Consider the following 24310-nt stretch of genomic DNA (forward strand, 5'->3'; position numbering starts at 1 on the left):
TGACTGCAGAGTTGGGAGATTTACGATACAGGGGAATTATCCAAACAAGTAAGATATTTAAAAGATAGTAGAAGCCCATTTTCTCACTGTTGAAGAAGGTAAATATAAACACAGAAAAGGAGAAAATTAGCATAAACTCCTGATCTTGGATTATTGGAAGCACTGGTGTGAACCCTTAAATATACATAGATATAAAACAAAAAAATAGATGCAACTGTGTGTGTGTGTGTGTGTGTGTGTGTGTGTGTATAGCTAGCTGTGTCCACTGAGAGGGACTGGGAGCAGTGACATGCTAATAGTAAGGAGCACATTTAAGACTCAGATGTGGCTTTTAAATACCATTTTCCACTCAAAAGGACTAGGGCTTATTGAAGAAGTGGCTGATTCTAGAGCTGGGGCAAGAAAAGCACAAGATGTTCATAAAACACATTGTTCTAGAAAGCATGTGTTTGTTAAGAATTGTGAAGAGTCAGAGGGTTTGCCCTGCTTGCAAACTAACAAGTTAGCCTGCCATGGTTTCATCGGTGCTCACAGAAGACGTGAAACTCCTTATTAGTCATGGCACAGCAAGCTTCATGTTTGTGTCTTGCCTCCCAACGCCCAGGGGGCACGATGCAGAGGTAGATGCTGCTCATACAGTGAGTCTGTGCCACGGATGAGAAACCCTCACCTTAGGGAACCTGAATTTTATAACAGGCAGTAAGCAACCTGCCTGACGTTGGCCCTGGAGGGAGATATTATCTTTATGACAGTAGATGGTAAGCAAACTGACCTCTGCTCTGGAGGAAGTTACTCTATCTTCCAAGCTCTTTGCTGTACAAATATCCTTGAAAAGATCACCCAGAACAAAAACCCAGTTAGTGTTTCTGTTCACAAGATGTGCAGAAATATGAGACCCATGGATTATCTTCCAACTGTGCTCAAAGAATGATAAAGATGTATCAAAATGACACAGAAGCCAGCTTGAAGGGGTGCTTAGTGGCCAAATTAGGAAAACTTTAAGCATGAGAATAATTAATGAGTGTAAAGGATTATAACCCTTTGAATAAAATAGGAAACTATGACTCTATATGCATAAATATTCTCTCTTTCCCTCCATTTCTTTTTTCTTTACTCACCTTTCCTTCACTTCTGTTCTGTGGGATCGAACTCCTTAATAGTATAGTAGCACATAAATCTTGATCTCAGGCTCTACTTCTGGGGAAACTCATGCTATGATGATTCTCATTGTCCTATTTTCCACTGAGCTTGCTATCTTTTCATTTTGATTCATGGGTGATCTTTATCTATTGAGTCATGTGTTGCTTAATGATGGGGATAATTTCTGAGAAATGTGCCGTTAGGTGATTTGATCATTTTGCGAACATCAGAGTGTACTTACACAAACCTGGACGGTATAGCCTACTACATACCTAGGTTATATGGTACTAATATTAAGGGACCACCATTGTATATGCGGTCCATCGTTGACCAAAACATCATTGTGTGACGCATGACTGTCCTAGGTATACTAGCATATCTAGTAGATATACTAGATATTAATTCCTTATAATTTTTAGACTTACTACTTGGTCATCTATCTTCTAACTTATCCAAGGTATTCTGTGTTCAACAGAAAGCCTCAATTTAGCTATAATTAAATTCATTTCCTTTTTTTTTGTGCCTTATGATTTGTGATTCTGAAGTTTTGCATAAGCAATCTTTTCCAGACCCAGGCTACAAAGATATTCTCTTATATTTTATTCTATTAACTTATAGTTGTACCTTTCATATTTATTCTCAAATCTACCCGGAGTCCATCTTTTTTGTCGTTTTATGTAAAGGTCCCGTTTTATTTGCATACATATAGCCAGTCGTCCTTTAGTGTCTACTGCGTTCCCATATAAATATGTCCCTGGCACTCACTTCTGTTCCTTTTTGTCTCTGTTCTTGAACCAAACCACTATTACTCTGGTGGCTTTGTACTGCGTCAAATTAGCTATGCTGAAAGTACATTTTCTATAATTCTCTTTTCTGTAAGGTTCTAACTGAGCATTGGCCACGAGAAACGTCTTGTGTGATATTTGGAAGGTAGTAAGTGAAACGGCAGCTTTCTGGTTTTTTTTTTTTTTTTTTTTTAAAGATTTTATTTTTTCCTTTTTCTCCCCAAAGCCCCCCGGTACATAGTTGTGTATTCTTCGTTGTGGGTTCCTCTAGTTGTGGCATGTGGGACGCTGCCTCAGCGTGGTCTGACGAGCAGTGTCATGTCCGCGCCCAGGATTCGAACCGACGAAACACCGGGCCGCCTGCAGCGGAGCGCGCGAACTTAAGCACTCGGCCACGGGGCCAGCCCCTGGTTTTTTTTTTAATGCTCTGAAGGTCACTGGTACACTGGTATCTTGCACATCTTGTCATTGATCAGCTAGCTCACCAGGTTAGGTCAACCCAGACATTCAGCTCCTCCAGTTCTTGTCAAATCTCCTACAGCTTCCCCAAGTTTTGCCTCAAGTGGGTGGGGAGCTCCAAGGTGGAAAGTGATGCCTGCCTTTGTTGATCACTCATAGCATTGAGATCGGAGACAGTGAGAGACAGACGTTGGGTTCTACTTTGTCTTGTGAGTCTTAGTTTGTCTCACTGGTTCCAATTTGTCTGTGCTCTCATCCACATCCAGCTTTCCTTTCCAACTGCTGCTCTGTCTGACCTATAGAGACTTTGGGTTCAACACTAGATGTGGGTGTAACATCTGCATAGACTCTTCCATCAGCTCCCATAACTGCATTGAGTCTAACAGTAATCTATTACTCTATACTACTAATAGAGGCTCTGCATCTCTTTTCAATTCCTCACTCATCTAAATACTGTTCTCTTCTTTATTACCATTGTTTTTAATGTTTTAATATTACAAGTTTAATTCTATTTTTATTTAATTATTTTGGGGGGAAGATTAGCCCTGAGCTACCTACTGCCAATCCTCCTCTTTTTGCTGAGAAGAATGGCCCTGAGCTAACATCCATGCCCATCTTCCTCTACGTTATATGTGGGACGACTACCACAGCATGGCGTGCCAAGTGATGCCATGTCCGCACCTGGGATCCAAACCAGCAAACCCCTAGGCCGCCGAGAAGTGGAACGTGAGAACTTAACCACTGCGCAACCGGGCCAGACCCTATTCTATTTTTAAAAGGCAATATAGATATCCAAGGATATTATCTTTCCATATAAACTTTAGAGTATAAATTTTCTCACAAAATCCACCTGGAATTTTGATGAGGTGCACTAAATCCATTGTTTAATTTGGGGATAAATTATATCTTTAAAATATGAAGTTTGAGAGCATGAAGTGTTTTCATATATTAAAATCATATCTATGCCAGTAATTAAGATTTTAAAATTTCTTCCATAGATGTCTTGTGTATTCTTGGTCAATTGTTTAATTTTAACAAAATGTCTTGGTTATTTTTAAGATTTTTTTTGTTGCAATAAAAAAATGGCATCTTTTAAAATATATTTTTTATTTGGATTTTGAGAGTAAAAGCAATAGATTTTTAGTACAGTCATGTATCTGTCAACCTTGCCAAAATTCCTTATTAGTCCTGAGAGTTTGTTGATTCTGTTTGTGTGTGTGTGTGTTGTTTTAAGTAGATAATCATATCATCTACAAAATGACAGATCTTTTTTCTTCTTTTGAAATCCTATGTTTCTTATCTTTTTTTGTTGTTATTGTTCTTTACAGAGCTAGCTAGTACTCCGGTACAATATTACAGGGTAATGGTGATAGCCTGCCTTACACTATGTACAGCTGGGCACTATTCTGTACAGAGGTATTACTCGAGTTCCAGCGAGGTTGGTATGAGCAGAGTACAATATACGGGGCAGGCTGTTTAACAGAACCGTATGCTATACTTTTTCAAGTCTTGCAACTTTGAACATGCTGCGTTTTCTGTCTAGAATTCCTTTCCATTTTCTTGATTTAACTAACATGGACTCACCTTCAGGAAGACTCAGCTCAGATGTCATTTCTTTCAGGAAGCCTGCTTTAAATCCCCAGTTTGTACTAAATCCTCTTCTTCTGAATGCTGTACACGTCTCTATTTTAGTTTTTAGTTATTTAGGAATCTGTGTTCCCCGTAAGACTGTAAGCTATTGAATGGCAGGGATGGTGTCTTACTAATCTTTGTACTCTTCATGTTAAGTCCAGTACCTAAAATATAGTAGTTACTCATTTAATGTTTTTCGAATACATTCGAATTGAACTGAACCGAATAAAGGAATCACAGTTGGTATGAAGCATGCTTAAATTACCCAGCTTACACAGTAATCATGGCCAGGGGCAGGCAGTGTCCATGTAGGGGAGGTTTTAAAAAGGAATGGTCACACAAATGCCCACGAGTTAAGGGATGACTACATAAACAATGGCACATTCATACTACGGAATACTCTGTGGTAGTTAAAAAAAGAGATGGCTCTATATGTACTGAAACAGAAACAAAAATCTACAAAGTATATTAAGATTATTTTAAAAGAACATTGGGAGTGAAGGTAATATATAAAATAAGCATTATTATACTTATATTTACAAATCTGTGTATGTATGCACGTGTGTGTGTATGTTTATTTATGTGACAGACTCTGATGTTTGCCTACCCATTGGCCCTTTTACCTTTTCTCACAGTAATATGTCTAATCCCATGACATGAATTATGATTGGTTTAAACCATCACGGCAATCTCATTTCTCTTTGACTGTGATTGGTCTAGGGGCATGTCACCAAGTTATGATCCATTGAGAAATTTAGCAAAAGACTACCCTCTCAGACAAGAGAAAGACATGAAAAGAAAAAGTGTCCTTTTGCCCACTCCCACTTCTTTCCTGCTTAGGTGTTCATTGAAGCTGATGTGTGAGACCTTTATGCTTGGAATTCCAGCAGCCACTGTATGACCAAAATGAGAGACTTGGTCAACATGCTGAGGATGGCCCAGAAAGAAGATGGGAAAAGCCTACCTAGAGCCTTGACTACACCATGAGCTTCCAAACCAACTGGGGATCACCTACATTTGGATTACTCCCAAGTGAGAAAGAATTGTCCTAATGGTTAAGTCACCATTGGTTGAGTTTTCTGTCGTTTATAGCCAAAATTATCTCATTTGCTAAAGTGGCAGAGTAGTTTCATGGCAATACGATTTGAGCACTCCCCTTTACATTATTAATTGCAAAATGTGTAATACATATATTCTTATTCTTTGCTAGTTTCTACCTTTTTGCCTTGTATTTCACCCCATTCCCTGCACAAGTTTTCTTACTTTAGCTTTGAACCACCTCCACAAGCAACACAGGAAGGAGTCCACATTGCCAAAGCCTTGTTGGATTCCCAGTAGAACCAGACTTGTCTCTGTTTCCTTTTATCCTCTACCTAAAATTACAGGTAGCTTCATGAGCTCAATTAATATCAAGGATATTTATTTGGTGGGTATTTATTTATTATATTGTATTGTATATTATGTTATTTATTATTTATTTATACAAATAAATGTGGGTATTTATTTATTTATTTATTGCTGAGGAAGATTCACCCTGAGCTAACATCTGTTGCCAATCTTCCTCTCTTTGTACGTGAGTCGCCGCCACAGAATAGTCACTGACAGACGAGTGGTATAGGCCCTTGCCCGGGAACCAAACCCCACGCTACTGAGATGGATAACATGGAATTTAACCACTAGGCTACCAGGGCTGGCCCTCTCGTGGGTATTTATAAAGCACAAATAATAGCAGATATGAAGCCATGATGAACTGGAGTATGGTGACTTTGACATTTGCCCAAGATTTAGACTAATCCAAGTGTCACATTGTGTTTGAAATCTCTCATCGAATTCTGATTATTTGCTTAGATGAAACTTGTCTGGTTGAGCCAAATGGAAAGATCCTGGTATAAGAGGGAGGAAACCTTCATGGACCCAGTAAGAGAGATGAAGGTGAACAAGTGGGGAGTGGTGACAAAAGCATAGGGCACTGAGTACAATTGGCTAATAAGGACATTTTAAAGTCATGATAAGAGGTGAAAATTGACTTCCTTTATAAATCCTTTACTATATTAAAGAAGTTTGGCTAGGACTTAAGCAAGCTGAGTCCCCACCTTGTCAATTAATATTTCTGTGAGCTTGGAAATTTTCCTTCCTTTACTTTCCTCACTTACAAAGTGGTATAATGGGATTCTTGTGAGGCGCAAAGGAACTCATGCACATGAAATTACTTAGAAAAAGACAAGAATCAATGGGTGAGGTTCACATGGAAGTGTGAGCCATCTTCTTTAAGTTATTAACTCAAAGAGGAAAGAGATCTTCCTCACAATACACAGATATTTGCATCCCTCCTGGGTTTTCCCCCCAACATATAAAACATACACTAGTGGATTAAAACTTAGTTTACCTCAAGAGTCAGAAATTTTGAGTTTGCGGGCTAGCTCTGAACACTCCTACCTTTTACATGATCTTAGACAAGTCACACTTCTCCTGTCGTTCTTTCTCTAAGTCAGTAGGTTCTCCTTACTTGTATTCTCCCTTTCAAAGAAAAGATGTCACACTTCAAGAGAATAAATCCAAATTCTTGGATAATGATTTTAAAACCCTCCCCACCAGGCACGAGGGATGGCAGCAGTTGGTAGAGAGGCAGGAACTACTGTGATCTGAGTCAAATGGCCAGATGGTATAAACTCAGATACTCAAAACCTACAAGCAAGGAGTCCTTGCTGAGGGTCTAGTTTTCCAAACAACCAAGGGTTTTCTTTGTCTTTAGACATTTTCTTGTCATCTTAGTAAAAAATATTAAATGCTATTTAACAATTTCTTAAAGATATGGGATTCCTATTAAAACCAGTCATTCTTAACTATATCAAGCCCAACTTCCTTTTTTTTCCTTTTTCTCCCAAAGCCCCCCAGTATATAGTTGGTATTTTTTAGTTGTGTGTCCTTCTAGTTGTGGCGTGTGGGACGCTGCTTCAGCATGGCTTGATGAGCGGTACCATGTCTGCCCTCAGGAATCGAACTGGCGAAACCCTGGGCCGGTGAAGCGGAGTGCGCGAACTTAACCACTTGGCCATGGGGCCAGCCCCTGAACTCGCTTATTATGATAAATATTTTATAAGATCCACTTACAATTCTGTGATTAAATTAATAGGTTAAATTAATATTTAAATTAATATTTAAATTAACATAGCTTACATATGGACATAATTTCAAAAAAACACAATGCCTAATTGTAAAAAAGAAGTAATAAAAGCAAAGTTGTTTATAATAAAGTAGTATGTTCTTCAACATGTAAATGTCTAAGTGTGACTAGTAGACATAATAACATAGTCAGATGCTTGTACCTATATGCAGAATCAGTGTAAATGAGACTGCTATAAATGTAGACAGATACAGGTGTGGTGCACTGGAGACTCAAAAACCATATGGAGTATTGCTACTTGTGCTGTGATTTTCCTGTTAAATAATTTATGGTAAATTTCTAATAAAATATTCCTAGAAAATTTGAATCTATTAAAAATTTGAATCAGAAAATATTTGATATTTATTTATAAAATGGAGTTAGGTTCTTAGTTCAGATGATTAAAAACACTACTTTCTCCTAAATACATGTCTTGGTGGATGTCAAATGTATGCAGAATGTGGGGCAGTTCTTACTGCATGGGACGATTCCATGCATTTTAAGAAATATTATATTCCCAGTACAAACCTACTAAATGTTAGAAGCCCCCAGTCATTATGACACAAAAACTTTCCTACAAATGTTTAAAATGCTCTCAAATATCACCCTTATTGAGAAATTCTGCTCTAAACAGTGCCTGGCACTCAGTATGTGTTTAATACATGCTTATTGATTGGATGGATGAATGAATGTATGGATATTCTATGTCCAAAAATAATTAACTTTTGATGGCAAGTAATAGAAAACCTAAATAACCGTAGTTTAGACAAATTAGGGTTTATAACATCTTTTTCAACTAAGAAGTTTAGAGTTAGACCACCCAGGGCTGGTGCCACAGCTCATGATGTTGTCATTATCTGTGCCGATCTGTTTTCTTTCCCTTTTGCCATGCTTGGCAAATCTGTCATTTTACCACTTTGTAAATTCAAGATCACTGCAGTATCTCCGAGTCTTACATCTGTCTTCAAAGCAGAAAAGGGGAAGGAAGAGGGAAGGATCATAGCTAGTAGACTTCCTCTTCTGTCTTCTTGGCCAGACCTGTGTCACACGGCTAGTGCCGGCTGCAAGGGAAGCTACGATCTTCCCACTGAAAGCAAGAACACTGCCATATAAAATGTAGAAAACAAACAAAGACTTGCAAACACATTACTGAGCTGCCAAGAAAGTAAAGATTCTAAGAAGCCAAAAGTAAATTCCCAGGAGGTGAGGAAATACTAGGGATGGCTTTTGCCTGAAGCATTCGTGTCAAACTCTGGTGATCCTGATATTTCACTTTTAATGGTCTAATAGGAAGTGGGCATGGGGGACCGATAAAGCTTAAGGCCTGCCCAGTTTATGGAGTCTAATAGCAAAGCCTGACTCAATGTTGGAAAATGGAAAGGCAAGCCACAGATTGATAGAAAATATTCCCAAGGACTTGTATTCAAAATATATAAAAACTCCTACAAATCGGTGTCAGAAAGAAAAATAATCCAATTTTCAAAATCGACAAAATTCTTGAAAAGGCACATTAAAAAAGAAGATACACTAATAACTAAGAAGCGCGTGAAAAAGCACTCAACATCATTAGTTATCAGGAAAATGCAAATTAAAATCACAACAAGATACTATTATGCATCCATCAGAAGGGTTAAAATCAAAAAGACTAACTGAACAAAATGTTGGCTAGGATATAGAGCAATTAGATCTTTCATACATTACTGATGGGAATTTAAAATGTACAAACACTTTGGAAAGTGGCAGTTTCTTACAATATTAAACACACACTTACTATATATTCAAGAGAAATGAAAACATATGTCTACCCAAAACTTGTAACTGAATGTTCATAGCAACATTAATAATAGCCAAGAAATAGAAACAACCCAAATGTCCATCGACTGATGAATGGATATACAAAATGTGGTATATTGAAACAGTGGTATTTAGCCATAAAAAGGAATACACTGATACATACTACCACATAGACAGAACTTGAAAACATTATGCTACATGAAAGAAGCCAGACACAAAAGTCACATATTATATGATATATGTCCAGAATAGGCAAATGTTGGGGGAGGAGGAGGTGAGGAGTGACTTCCAACGGGTACATATGAGGTATTTTTGGAGTGATGAAAATGTTCTGGAATTGGATAGTATTGATAGTTGCACCAGTATACTAAAAACCATTGAATTATATTATTGAGATAGAACTCATATACCATATAAATAGACGGAGTATATGGTATATGAGTTCTATCTCAATAATATTGTTATAAAAAACAAAAACAAACAAACAAAATGTATGTAAAGATCACCAGTATTGCCACTATCCCAAGCTTACCATTGCCAGCATCTTGGTGCATAGACTTCCAAACTCATTTCTGTGCATCGTATGTACTTATTTAAAGAGCAAAAATTGGATCAACTGTTGAAAAAGTATTTTTAACTACAACACATAACTTTAAAATTATAAAGTAATATCAGCCGGGAGGGTGATTGTCTGGTTCCTGTTCTCAGGGGGGAAACTTCCAGTCTTTCATCATTAAGTATGATGTGTGCTATGGGGTTTTTGTAGATGCTCCTTATCAGACTGAGGAAGTTCATTCTATTCCTAATTTGCAGAGCGTTTTTTTTTTTTTATCATGAAAGGATGTTGGATTTTGTCAAATGTTTTTTCTGCATCTATTGAGATGATAATGTGGGTTTTTTCCCCTTTATTCTATTAATATGGTATATTATACTGATTCATTTTCATCTGTTGAACCAACCTTGCAATCCTGCAATAAATCCCACTTGGTAATGGTATAAGATCCTTTTATATATTTTGCTGGCTTTAGTTTGCCAATGTCTGATTGTGGAGTTTTGCTTCTATATTTGTAAGGACAGTGGTCTGTTGTTTTCTTTCTTTTGATGCCTTTGCCTTGCTTTGATATCAGGGAAATACTGGCTTCAAATAATGAACTAGCAAGTGTACCCTCCTCTTTTATTATTTGCAAAAGTTTATGAAGAACTGACATTAATTCTTCTTTAAACGTTTGGTAGAATTCACCAGTGAGGCTATATGGTCCTGGGCTTTTCTTTGCTAGAAGATTTTTGATCACGAACTTAAGCTATTTACTTATTATGTGTCTTTTCAGATTTTCTATTTCTTTATCAATCAGCTTTGGTAGTTTCTATGTTTCTAGGAACTTGTCCATTTCATCTAGGGTATCTGCTTTGTTGGCCTACAAATGCGCACTGTACCTTTATGCCTTAGTCATCTTGGTGGCCATAACAAAATACCAGAGACTGGGTTGTTTCAACAACAGAAATTTATTTCATAGTTCTGGAGGTGGGAAAGTCCAAGATCAAGGTGCTGGTTGATTTGGCTCCCAGTGACAGCTCTCTTGCTGGCCTGCAGACAGCTGTCTTCTCATTATGTCCTCACATGGCCTATCCTCAGTCCATGCATGAAGAGAGAGAGAAAGATCGTTCTTGCTCTCTTTCTCATCTTCTAAGGTCATTAATCCTGTCATGAGGGTTCCATCCTCATGAGCTGCTCCAATCCTAATTATTTTACAAAGTCTCCATCGCCAAATATGACCACATTGGGGGATAGAGCTTCAACATGTAAATTTTGGGGGCACAAACATTCAATCCATAATATTCCACCTTGGGCTCCCTCAAATTCATGTCCTTCTCACATGCAAAATATATTATTCCCATCTCAACAACCCCAAAAGTCTTATCTCATCCCAGCATCAACTCTAAAGTCTAAAGTCTGAAGTCATTTAAATATCTAAATCACATATAGGTGAGACTTGAGGTATGATTCATTTTGACAAAAATTCCTCTCCAGCTGTAAATCTGTGAAATCAGACAAATTATGGGTTTCCAAAATACAATGGTGGGACAGGTATTCCAAAATACAATAGACATCCTCATTCCAAAGGGGAGAAATAGGAAATTAGAAAAGGGTGACAGGTCCTAAGCAAGTCCAAAACCTAGAAAGGCGATTTCCATCAGATCTTTAAGGTTTGAGAATAACTATCTTCGGTTTGATGCTCTCCCTTTTGGACCGCTGGGGCGGAGGTCCTGCTCTGCGGCTCTGTTGGGCAGGGGTTGCGCTCCGAAAATTCTACCAGATAGGGGCCATGCCCCCAATGCTCCACAGCTCTGCACAGTGGTCCCAGCCCCAAGGCCTCCATCAGAGGCCATCTGGTCTGTTGAAATCAAGGTGGTGGCCCTGAGGATCTCTGAATCAACTTCAGGGTCACTTTTTCTTCTTCTTGAATAGCACACGTTGTGGCAAAAAAGCACTATCATTCACTCCCGTGAAATCCATGAAGTCCCGTAGTCTTTCTTCATTTTGTCTCACCTTCCTTCACTTCAGTTCAAACTGTCAGTGTTTCTGCTCATATAATCCTATAAAATCTTTATCAAGTGATTGTCCAGCCACACCCTTGGTGTTCTCTTCAATACATGCTTCCTAATTTTTTGCAAAATGGATAGGCTGAAAGTTTTCCAAATTTTCAAGTTCTGGTTCTTTTCTGCCTAACAATTCCTTCTTAAGTTCATTTCTCTCTTCTTGCATTTTACTATAAGCAGTCAGCAGGAACCAAGACATTCCTTCATCACTTTGCTTAAAATCTCCTCAGCTGAATATCCAGTTTCATCACTTACAAGTTCTAAGTTCGATAAAACACTAAAACATGAACACAATTCAGCCAAGTTCTTTGCCATTTTATAACAAGGATCATTTTTTCTCCAGTTTCCAATAATACGTTCCTCATTTCCATCTGAGACCTCACCAAAGGTTTTTAATGTACATATTTCTACCAAATTTCTATTCATGATTACTTATGTATTCTCTAAGAAGGTGGAACAAGCTTTCTCTCCAGCTCTCCTGTTTTCTTTCTGAGGCCTCACCAGAATTTCCCTAAATGGCCATATTTCTAGCATGCACCTCAAAACTCTTTCACCCTCTACTCAGTTCCAAAGCCACCTCCACATATTTAGGTATTTGTTACTGCAGTATTCCATTTCTCACTACCAAAATCTGTCTTAGCTCAGGCTTCCATAATAAAATACCATAGACTGAGTAGCTTAAATGATAGAAATTTATTTTTTGCACTTCTGGAGGGTGGGAAGTCCAAGATCAAGGTGCCAGCCAATTTGGTTCCTAGTGAGAGCTCTCTTCCCGGCTTACAGACAGCCACCTCATTATGTCCCTTTCTTGGTGCATGCACCTGAAGTGGACTAGAGAGGTGGGGAAGAAGGGAGAGAGAGAGAGGGAGAGAGAGAGAGAGAGACCTTTCTTCTCTTTCTTTTCTGTTTTTTTTCCTCTCAATCTGTTTTTTAAAAATTTTGTATTATTATTTTTATTGTAGTAACACTGGTTTATAACATTATATAAATTTCAAGTGTACATCATTATATTTCGATTTCTTTGTAGATTACATCATGTTCACCACCCAAAGACTAATTACAATCCATCACTGTACACATGTGCCTAATCACCCCTTTTGCCCTCCTCCCTCCCCATTTCTCTTCTGGCAAACACCAATCCAACCTCTGTCTCCATGAGTTTGTTTGTTGTGGTTTTTATTTTCTACTTATAAGTGAGATCATACAGTATTTGACTTTCTCCCTCCGACTTATTTTGCTTAGCATAATACCCTCCAGGTTCATCCATGTTGGCCCCAATGGCCAGATTTCATCCTTTTTTATGACCTAGCAGCATTCCATTGTGTATAAATACCACATCTTCTTTGTCTGTTTGTCCCTTGATGGGCACCTAGGTTGCTTCCAAGACTTGGCTGTTGTGAATAATGCTGCAACGAACATAGCAGTGCATATATCATTACGCCTTCACGTTTTCATGTTCTTTGGATAAATACCCAGCAGTGGAATAGCTGGATCATATGGTAGTTCTGTTCTTAGTTTTTTGAGTAATCTCCATACTGTTTTCCATAGTGGCTGCACCAGTTTGCACTCCCACCAGCAGTATATAAGGGTTCCCTTTCATCCACATCCTTTCCAACTCTTGTTATTTCCTGTCGTATTAATTATAGCTATTCTGACAGGAGTGAGGTGATATCTCACTGTAGTTTTGATTGGCATTTCCCTGATAATTAGAGATCTTGAAGATCTTTTTGTGTGCCTGTTGGCCATCTGTATATCTTTCTTTGGAGAAATGTCTGTTCAGATCTTTTTGTCCATTTTTTAATTGAGTTGTTAGTTTTTTTGTTGTTGTGATATATGAGTTCTTTATATATTTTGGATATTAACCTCTTATCAGGTAAACGGTTTGCAAATATCTTCTCCCAATTGTTAGGCTGTCTTTTCATTTTGTCGTTGTGCAGAAGCTTTTCAGTTTGATGTGTTTTAGTTTATGTTTTCTATTCTTTCTTTTGCCTGGTCAGACATGGTACTTGAAAATTTGCTGTTAGGACCAATGTTGAAGAACATACTGCCTATGTTTTCTTCTAGAAGTTTTATGGTTTCAGGTCTTACATTCAAATCTTTAATCCATTTTGATTTAATTTTTGTGCATGGTATAAGATAATGGTCTACTTTCATTCTTTTGCATGTGGCTGTCTAGTTTTCCCAACACCATTTCTTGAAGAGACTTTCCTTTCTCCATTGTATGCTCTTGGCTTCCTTGTCGAATATTAGCTGTCCATAGATGTGTGGGTATATTTCTGGGCTCTCAGTTCTCTTCCATTGATCTTTGTGTCTGTTTTTGTGCCAGTACCATGCTGCTTTGATTACTATAGCTTTGTAGTATATTTTGTAATCAGGGAGTGTGATACCTCAAGCTTTGGTCTTTTTTCTGAGTATTCCTTTGGCTATTCAGTGTCTTTGTTGTTCCATATAAATTTTAGGATTCTTTGTTCCATTTCTGTGAAAAATATTGTTGGAACTTTGATAGGGATTGCATTGAACCTGTAGATTTCTTTAAGTAGTATGGACATTTTAATTGTGTTAATTCTTCCAGTCCAAGAGTACAGAATATCTTTCCATTTCTTTGTGTCTTCTATCTCCTTCAACAATGTTCTATAGTTTTCAGTGTACAGGTCCTTCACCTCCTTGGTTAAGTTTATTCCTAGGTATTTTCTTCTTTTTGTTGCAATTGTAAATGGGATTTTATGTTTAATTTCTCTTTCTGCTACTTCATTGTTAGTGTATAGAAATGCAACTGATTTTTGTATCCTGCAAATTTACCATATTTGTTTATTACTTCTGAAAGTTTTTTGGTGGATTCTTTAGGATTTTCTATACATAAAATCTTGTCATCTGCGAATAGTGACAGTTTCACTTTTTCCTTTCCAATTTGGATCCCTTTTATTTCTTTTACTTACCTAACTGTTCTGGCTAGGACATCCAATACTATGTTACATAAGAGTGGTGACATTGGGTGTCCTTGTCTGATTCCTGTTATTAGAGGAATAGCTTTCCCTTTTTCTCCATTGAGTATGATATTAGCTGTGGGTTTGTCATATATGGCCTTTCTTATGTTGAGGTACTTCCCTTCTATACCCATTTTATTCAGAATTTTTATCATAAATTGATGCTCTATCTTGTCAAATGCTTTCTCTACATCTATTGAGATGATCATGTGGTTTTTATTCCTCATTTTGTTAATATGGTGTATCACGTTGACTGATTTGCAAATGTTGAACCATCCCTGCATCCCTGGAATAAATCCCACTTGATGATGGTGTATGATCTTTTTAATAATTGTTGCATTTGATTTGCTAGTATTCTGTTGAGCATTTTTGCATTGATGTTCATCAGTGATATTGGCCTGTAATTTACTTTTTTTGTGTTGTCCTTGTCTGGTTTTGGTATCAGCGTAATGTTGGCTTCATACAATGAGTTAGGAAGCTTTCCCTCCTTTTCAATTTTTTGGAAGAGTTTGGGAAGGATAGGTATTAAATCTTCTTTGAATGTTTGGTAGAATTCACCAGGGAAGTCATCTGGTCATGGCCTTTTATTTTTTGGGAGGATTTGATTACTGTTTCGATCTCCTTACTGGTGATTGGTCTACTCAAATTCTCTATTTCTACTTGATTCAGTTTTGGAGTGTTGTATTATTCTAAGAATTTATCCATTTCTTCTAGATTATCCAATTTGTTGGCATATAGTTTGTCATAGTAGTCTCTTATAACCATTTGTATTTCTGAGGAGTTTGTTGTAATTTCTCCTCTGTAATTTATGATTTTATTTATTTGAGCCTTCTCTCTTTTTTTCTTGGTGAGTCTAGCTAAACGTTTGTCAATTTTGTTTATCTTCTCAAAGAACTGACTCTTTGTTTTATTGATTTTTTCTATTTTTTTTAGTCTCCATTTAATTTATTTCTGCTCTCATTTTTATTGTTGCCTTCCTTCCACTGATTTTGGGCTTTGTTTGTTCTTCTTTTTCCAGTTTGTTTAGGTGCACTGTTAGATTGTTTATTTTAGATTTTCCTTTTTTGTTGAGGTAGGCCTGTATTGCTATAAACTTTCCTCTTAGAACCAATTTTGCTGTATCCCATAAATTTTCGCATGTCATATTTTCATTTTCATTTGTCTCCAGATATTTTTTTATTTCTCTTTTGATTTATTCATTGACCAAATCGTTGTTCAGTAGCATTTTGTTTAATCTCCAAATATTTGTGGCTTTTCCAGTTTTCATCCTGTAGTTTATTTCTAGTTTCATATCATTGTGCTCAGAAAAGATGCTTGGTACTATTTCAATCTTCTTAAATTTATTGAGACTTGTTTTATGGCCTAATATGTGATCAATCCTGGAGAACATTCCATGTGCATTTGAAAAGAATGTGTATTCTGCAGGTTTTGGATGGAATGTTCTGTATTTATCTACAAGTCCATCTGGTCTAATGCGTCATTTAAGGCCAATGTTTCCTTATTGACCTTCTGTTTGGATGATCTATCCATTGGTGTCAATGGGGTGTTAAAGTCCCCTACTATTATTGTGTTATTGTCTATTTCTCCTTTTACATCTGTTAATAATTGCTTTATATATTTAGGTGCTCTTATATTGGGTGCATAAGTATTTACCAGTGTTATATCCTCTTGTTGGATTGTTCCTTTTATCATTATGTAGTGTCCTTTTTTGTCTCTTGTTACAGTTTTTTTTTTTTTTTAAGATTTTTTATTTTTTCCTTTTTCTCCTCAAAGCCCCCCTGTACATAGTTGTGTATTCTTCATTGTGGGTTCTTCTAGTTGTGGCATGTGGGATGCTGCCTCAGTGTGGTTTGATGAGCAGTGCCATGTCCGCACCCAGGATTCGAACCAACGAAACACTGGGCCGCCTGCAGTGGAGCACGCGAACTTAACCACTCAGCCACGGGGCCAGCCCCTTGTTACAGTTTTGTTTTACAGTCTGATTTAAGTATTGCTATCAAGGCTTTCTTTTCATTGTCATTTGCATAGAGTATCTTTCTCCATCCCTTCACTTTCAGTTTGTGAGTGTCTTTAGGTCTGAAGTGTCTCTCTTGTATGCAGCTTATATATGGGTCTCGGTTTTTTTATCCTATTGGCCATCATATGCCTTTTGATGGGAACATTTAGTCCATTGACATTTAAAGTAGCTAATGATAAGTATGCACTTCTTGCCATTTTGTTGCTTTTTTCTGGGTGTTTTAGTAGTTCTTCTCTTGTTCTCTTCCCTTGTGATTTGATGGTTTCCTTTAGTATTATGTTTGGCTTCCTTTCTCTTAATTTTTTGTGTATTTATTATAAGTTTCTGGTTTGTGCTTACCGTGAGGTTCGTATATAATAACCTACATATATAGCAATCTATATTGAGTTGATGGTCTCTTTAGTTTGACCTCTTGCCAAAAGCTCTACTCTTTTACTCCCCTCCTCCCACATTTTATGTTTTTGATATCGTATCTAACCTCTTCTTTTGTACGTGTGTATCTGTTACCCTCTTCTCCTGGAAATAGCTAATTTTAGCACTTTTATCTTTTGACCTTCATATTAACTCCATAGGTGGTTGATCTGTTACCTTTATTGCATATTTGCCCTTACCCGTGATTTTATTCCTTTATTGTTTTTTTATAATTTACTTATTCCTATTTGTAGTCTTCTCTTTTTCACTTAAGTAAGTCCCTTTAGTATTTCTTGTAAGGCTGGTTTCTTGGTGATAAACTCCTTTAGTTTTTGCTTCTCTGGGAAACTCTTTATTTCTCTTCCCATTCTAAATGATAACCTTGCCAGGTAGAACATTTTTGGCTGTAGGTTTTTGCCTTTTAGCACCTTAAATATATTGTGCCACTCCTTTCTAGCCTGTAAGGTTTCTGTGGAGAAGTCAGCTGATAACCTTGTGGGATTTCCTTTGTATGTATCTCTTTATCTTTATGTACCTCTTTATCTTTAATTCCTGACTTTCTAATTATAATGTGTCTTGGTGTGGACCTTTTTGGGTTTATCTTGTTTGGTGCTCTCTGTGCTTCCTGTACCTGGAAGTCTGTTTCTTTCCTTAGGTTAGGAAAGTTTCCAGCTATTATTTCTTCAGATAGTTTCTCTGCCCCCTTGTCTCTCACTTCTCCTTCTGGGACACCTAAAATATGGATGTTAGTTCACTTGATGTTGTCCCAGAAGTCCCTTAGACTGTCCTCTTTCTTTTTAATTCTTTTTCTTTTATTTGTTCAGCTTGGGTGATTTCTTCCAGTCTTTCATCAAGCTCACTGATCTGTTCTGTATCATCTACTCTGCTATTGAGACCCTCTAGTGAATTTTTCATTGCCAGTACTGTGTTCTTCATTTCTGATTGGTTCTTTTCTATATTTTCCAATTCTTTGTTGAAGTTTTCACTGAGTTCATCCATTCTTCTCCCAAGATCAATCAGCATCCTTAAGACTCTTAGTTTGTACCCTTTGTCAGGTAGATTGTTTATCTTTGTTTTGTTTAGTGCTTTTTCTGGGGTTTTATACTGTTCTCTTGCTTGGAACATATTCCTTTGTCTCCTCATTTTGCCTCTTTCTCTGTACTTATAGCTATGTATTAGGTAGGTCAGCTATGTTTCCTGATCTTGGAGAGGCAGCTTTATGTAAGAGATGTCTTATAAGGCCCAGCAGTGTCCTTCCCTCTCATCACCAGTTCCAAATGTTTTAGGAGAATCTCGTGTGTGGGTTATGTGTGTCCATCTGTTGTGGCAGGGTTGCTCTTGCTGCAGGTGCCCAGGGAGGCTAGGGTGTCCCCCTGGCTGGCTGGTTGTATTGCTCAGCTTTGTGTGGCTGCTAGGGATCCTTCAGACACTTTATTGGTTGTGGGAAGCCCCAGCACAGTTGGCTGAAAGGTCTAATAGCACTTTCCTGTTGCAGTTTTTCTGTTATGTGAGTAGGCCCCAGTATGGCTGATTGCTAGAGTTAGGGGCTTATAATTGCTGTGGGCCTCCAGCATGCAAGGTTGTTTTCAGCTCTTTCAGGATTGCAGTGGAGTGGAGCCAGTCCCAGGCATGGGACCACTCAATTGTTTCAGGCATTGGAAGATGGGACAGATCCCCTATGTGGCTGTTTGAGAAGCGCAGGTTTGCTGTAGCTGACAAGTGCCACCATCTGCGGGCCACAAACCCTGTCAACACATTTCTGCCCCATGCGCATGCTCCAACCCACTGAAGTGGGTTGAGTTGCTTCACTGCAGAGGCTCCACACAATCCACCAATACAGGCTTGCCCCTTGTGCAGAGGCAGACCCACTCACCCAGCTGCAGAGGTTCCAGGCACACTGCCTATGTGGGCCCACAAATTGCTATTGGGTGGGGCCAGTCCCTAGGGCAGGCTGCCTGCCCTGGCTGAGCTGGATTAAATCAGTGCTCTAGTGGGTGGGGCAGACCCCTGCATTAACAGGTCAGGGGAAGAACTCCAATGGTGTCTGCCAGTGTCTCTCTCAGCATGCCTGTGCTAGGTCACAATAATGGTTGCTGTCAATGTCTCAGTCCCTGGCAGGTCTCACCTCTCACTGAGATGCACCCAGAGCCTATCAAGTGAGTCTCCTTTCACCAAAGGACTGTGCACCTTTCTTTCTGGTGACTTTAGGTTGCTTTCTGAAATAGGTGAATTTGTTCATGGGCCTTTTAAGAGGAGGTTTTTTTCCCCCTTATGTCTGATAGATCTTCCAGGGGTATTCCCTGTTGTAGTTAATAGCCAGCAAAGCCAGATATTATAGCATCTGTCTCAGTTGTGCTGAGTCCAAAAGCTGCTTAGTGTGGTAATGCTCCCCTGCTCAGATCTCAGATCTCAGGGAACGCTTCATACCTTAGGATTGCTCCCAGCTGGCCATGAGGTGCCACAGCTCGAAGGTGTCTTTTTTCTCTCGAGAGGGGAATTTCTGCCTCTTCCACCTCAGTCAGCACCATCTCTTAGTGTGTGGGCTGTTTTTATCCAATTTTCACTTCTCTCTCAGGGGTAATTTCTCCAAGAGTAGTTGTAAATTTGTTGTGTCCTTGGGAGGAGGTGAGTAGGGAGTCTGCCTATGTTGCCATCTTGGCACCATCTCTCTTTCTTTTCTTCTATAGTCACTAATCTCATTATGAAATCCCCCACCTTCATGACTTAATATAGCCCTAATTATCTCCCAAAGGCCTCACCTCCAAACACCAGCACATTGAGCAATAGGACCTCAGTGTATGAATTTTGGGGGACACAAACTTTCTGTCCATAACACCTCATAATCTTTTTTTAAAAATTTCTGTAAGGTTGGTAGTAATGTCCCCTCTTTCATTGCTGATTTTAGTAATTTTAGTCTTCTCACTTTTTCTGCTTGATTAGTCTAGCTGAAGATTTGTCAATTTTGTTGGTCTTTTCAATGAACCAACTTTTGGTTCTGTTGATTTTCTCTATTGTTCTTCTGTTCTCTATTTCACTTATTTCCCACTTCAACCTATATTATTTCCTTCCTTCTGCTTGCTTTGGATTTAGTTTGCTCTTGTTTTTCTAGGTCCTTAAGGTGGAGTGTTAGGTTATTGATTTGAGATCTTTCTTCTTTTTCAATGTAGGCAATTACAGCTCTAAATTCCCCTCTAGCCACTATTTTCATTGCATCCCATAAGGTTTAGTATGTTGTGTTTTCATTTTCATTCAACTCAAAGTATTTTCTAATTTCCTTTTTGACCCTTTTATTATTTATTATTGTGTTTAATTTCCATGTATTTGTGAATTTGCCAAATTTATTTTTGTTATTAATTCCTAATTTCATTACACTGTGGTTGGAGAGCATATTTCATATGACTTCAGTCTTTTAAAGTTTATTGACGCTTGTTTTATGGCCTAACACATGTTCTATCCTGGCAAATGTTCCACATATACTTGAGAAGAATATGTATTCTGTAGTTGTTGAATGGAGTGTTGTATAAGTCTCTGTTGATTGGATGATAGTGCTGTTCAATTCTTCTATTTGCTTGATAATTTTCTGTCTAGCTGTTCTATCCATTATTGAAAGTGAGATATTGAAATCTCCAACTATTATTGTTGAATTGTCTATTTTCTCCTTCAATTCTATTAGTTTTTGCTTCATGAGTTTCGGTTGTTAGGTGTATATAAGTTTATAATTGTCATATCTTCTTGATGGATTAACTCTATTATTAACAAATGTCATGCTTAGTTTCTAGTAACAATTTTTATCTTAAAGTCTACTTTGTCTGATATTAGAATAGCCATTCTAGGTCTCTTTTGGTTATTGTTTACCTATTATATCTTTTCCCATACTTTTACTTTTTTTTAAAAGATTTTATTTTTTTCCTTTTTCTCCTCAAAGCTCCCTGTTACACAGTTGTATACTCTCAGGTGCGGGTCCTTCCAGTCGTGGCACGTGGGACGCCGCCCCAGCGTGGCTCAATGAGCAGTGCCATGTCCGCGCCCAGGATCCGAACCGATGAAACACTGGGCTGCCTGCAGCGGAGTGCGCCAACCCAACCACTTGGCCACGGGGCCGACACCCCCATACTTTTACTTTTAACTTCTTTGTGCCTTTGAATCTAAAATGTGTCTCTTATAGACAGTATATGGTTGGGTTTTGTTTTTTAATCCATTTTGCTAATCTCTGTCTTTCAGTTCAATCCCTTTTCACTTAATGAAATAACTGATAAGGTCATATTTACGTTTTTCGTTTTCTATTTGTTTTCTATATGTTTTATTATTATTTTTGATCCTTCTTCCATTACTGACTACTTTTGTGTTGAAAGGATATTTTCCAGTGTACTATTTTAACTCCCTTATTCTTTTTCTTACTATATTTTTTGTGTTATTTTCTTAGTGGTTGCTAGGAGGATTACAATTAACATCTTAATTTATAGCAATCTAGTTTAAATTAATACCAATTAAATTGCAGTAGTATATAAAAACTTTGCTCTTATATGGCTCCATCCTCTCTTTCCTAACATGTGCAGTTATTGTCATGAAAATTGCATCTTTAGAGATTGTATGTCCATCAAAGCAGAAAAAGTAAGAAATGCTTTACAAATTTTTAAGTCATCCTTGCAAAAGGGCCATGCTAATCTTCTTTGTATTGTTCCAATTTTAGTATATATCCTGCCAAATTGGGCACAACATGATCTAATATTGCTGTTAAAAACTGCTCTGGTTTCAGTATGGAAAATGAATCATACAGGAGGCCAATCTAGAGGTGAGAAGACTAGATAGAAGATGCTGAAATATATCAGGTAAAAGATGATAATGGTCTGCATTAGAGTTCAGTACCAGACTACTGGAAAAGAGACGTAGACAACTTAACAAATTTGAAAGATATTAGGGAGATAATATTAACTGGCTTTGGTGACCGGATGTAGGGTTGAGCAAAAGAAAAGAGTCAAAATGATTAATTCTCTATATCCTGTAACTGAGGGAATCATGGTGCTATTCACAGAGAGAGATAACATTGAAGTAGGAGCTGTGGGAGGAAATATGATAAGCTCGATTTTAGACATTTTGAATTTGTGATGCTTGTAGGATAATTAAAAGGAAATAGGATGGGCTGGCCCCCTGGCCAAGTGGTTAAGTTGTGCGCTCTGCTATGGTGGCCCAGGGTTTCGCTGGTTCAGATCTTGGGCACAGACATGGCACTGCTCGTGGGGCCACGTTGAGGCGGCATCCCACATGCCACAACTAGAAGGACCCACAACTAAAATATACAACTATGTACCAGGGGGCTTTGGGGAGAAAAATAAAGTAAAATAAAATCTTTTAAAAAAAAGGAAATAGGAGATATTCAGTAAAGATGGAATATCTAGGTTTGGAACTTAAGTGATCAATACAAGCTGTAAGTAAAGATTTGAGAATGATTAATATGTAGATAGTAATACAAATCTTGAGAGTTCATTAGAATATCTAATAAGTGTTTATAAAGTGATAATAGAAGAGGACCAAGGATGGGATCCTAAGTTTGAGTTTGAGGAAAAGAAGATTCTTCACGAGAAAGTGAGAGTGACCCTAGAAGTACCAAGAAAACCAGAAGAGTGTGTTGTCATAGAAGTTGAAAGAAGAAAATATTTCAAAAATTGAGATACTACATAAAATAAGGACTGTATTGTTTTCAATGGATTTAGGAATAAGGAAGACCATTAATAACAGAGGCATATTTAAGAAAGCTTCAAATTCTTCACTATTCCTCCCATCAAGAGGAGAAATGTATTTCTCTCCCCTTGAGTCTGAACTGGGTTTGGCTTGCATTGACTAATAAAATGTGGCAGAAGTGAGATTGTTTAATGTCCGAGACTGGGCAGCTTCTACTTTCACAAGCTTAGAACACTCTCTCTAAAAACCCAGCTTTCATGATGTGGGAATCTCATATATGGAGGAGCCATGAGGAGAAGGAATGACTTCTAGCTAAGCTCCCAACCAAGAGCCAACACCACCTGCCAGCCACGTGAATGAGCCATAGTGGATGTTCTAGTCCAGTCAAGCCTCCAGATGACCACAGCTCCAGTCAACGCCATGCAGAATAGAATTATCCACTCAAGCCCTGTCAATCTATAGAATCATGGAAGATAATAGTGGTTGCTGTTTTAAATGACTAAGTTTTGGAGCAGTTTGTTGATCAGAAATTGACAACCTATTTTATTACTTTTTTGTAACATCTATAAGGGACAATGTCCTGTTGGGGCTGTAGGTGTAAATTGCCATGGGTTGAAGAGTGACTTGAAGGATAGGAACTGGAGACAACTATTTTAATAAGTTGATCGTAAAAAAGAGAAGCTATTTAGAGTGGTATATATAAGAAGGTCTGTATTGGACAAAGGTGTTATGTTAGTTTTTAATACGGAAAATTTAAATGATATTTGAGAAGGTGCCAGTATAAACAGAAAACGTTGAAGATACGGAAAAAAGATGGGTTAATTGATGGAGGGTTCCTCAGGAGATGGGAGAAAATGTTATCTTATTCAGGGCCCCCCAGAAAGGATCTTATTTGTCTCATTAGACATGACCCAATATAGAGGCCCTCATGAGTGGACTCTCATATTCTGACTCCCTTGGCAGTCACCCTACAGGTAGAAGCTTTTGGCTCAGGCACCAATTCTTTTTCTAATCATCTATGTCTAGGGTCTTAGGTTGTAATAGTTAGGGTATTTTGGGCTACAAGTAACAGAAGTCTATTTCAAAGTGGCTGAAACATAGATCTGAAGTTTGAAGGTTAGCTCAACAGCATCATCAAGGTCCCATATTCTTTCCACCATTCTGCTCTGCCATCCTCAGGCTTTTGTCTTACTCTCTTAGGTTGGCTCTTATAATTGTCTCAAGATGACTGCTGCAGTCCTGGGAGCTGTATTCAGAAGGTAATATCAAGGGCCAGAAATGAGAGGTTTCTCTTTGCATGTCCCTTTCCCAGAAGTCCCATAGTAGACTTCTCCTCTAACAGTCAGAATCTCATCATATGCCTCATCAATAGCAAGGGTGACTTTAAGTAGTTTATTTAAACTTTCTGAGCTTCTGTTTTCTCATCTGTAAAGTGCGTAACATGTACCTATCTCAAGATTATGTGAGGAATAAAAGAGAGCATTCTATTAAGTGCATAGCACAGTGCTTGGCTCACAGGGCATCCTTTCATCTACCCAATCCTCCACACTGTGTTTAGAGTTCATTTTCTAAGAAGCAAACTTGAGGTCCTTCTCTCATTTAAAAGACCAGAATTGACTTAAAATAAACTTGATTTGTCTTCTGGTGC

At 38.0% G+C, this 24310-nt stretch overlaps 1 non-coding gene across 1 annotated transcript; it reads right to left on the minus strand.

The window, feature by feature from the left end:
• Positions 1 to 21590: 21590 nt before the first annotated feature.
• LOC123285388 (U6 spliceosomal RNA) lies at positions 21591 to 21695 on the minus strand. The gene has a single exon (XR_006527138.1). It is a non-coding gene; the product is annotated as a U6 spliceosomal RNA (small nuclear RNA).
• Between the last annotated feature and the right edge of the window lie 2615 nt (positions 21696 to 24310).

Source organism: Equus asinus, chromosome 4 (genome assembly GCF_041296235.1).
Source record: "Equus asinus isolate D_3611 breed Donkey chromosome 4, EquAss-T2T_v2, whole genome shotgun sequence".
NCBI lineage: Eukaryota > Metazoa > Chordata > Mammalia > Perissodactyla > Equidae > Equus > Equus asinus.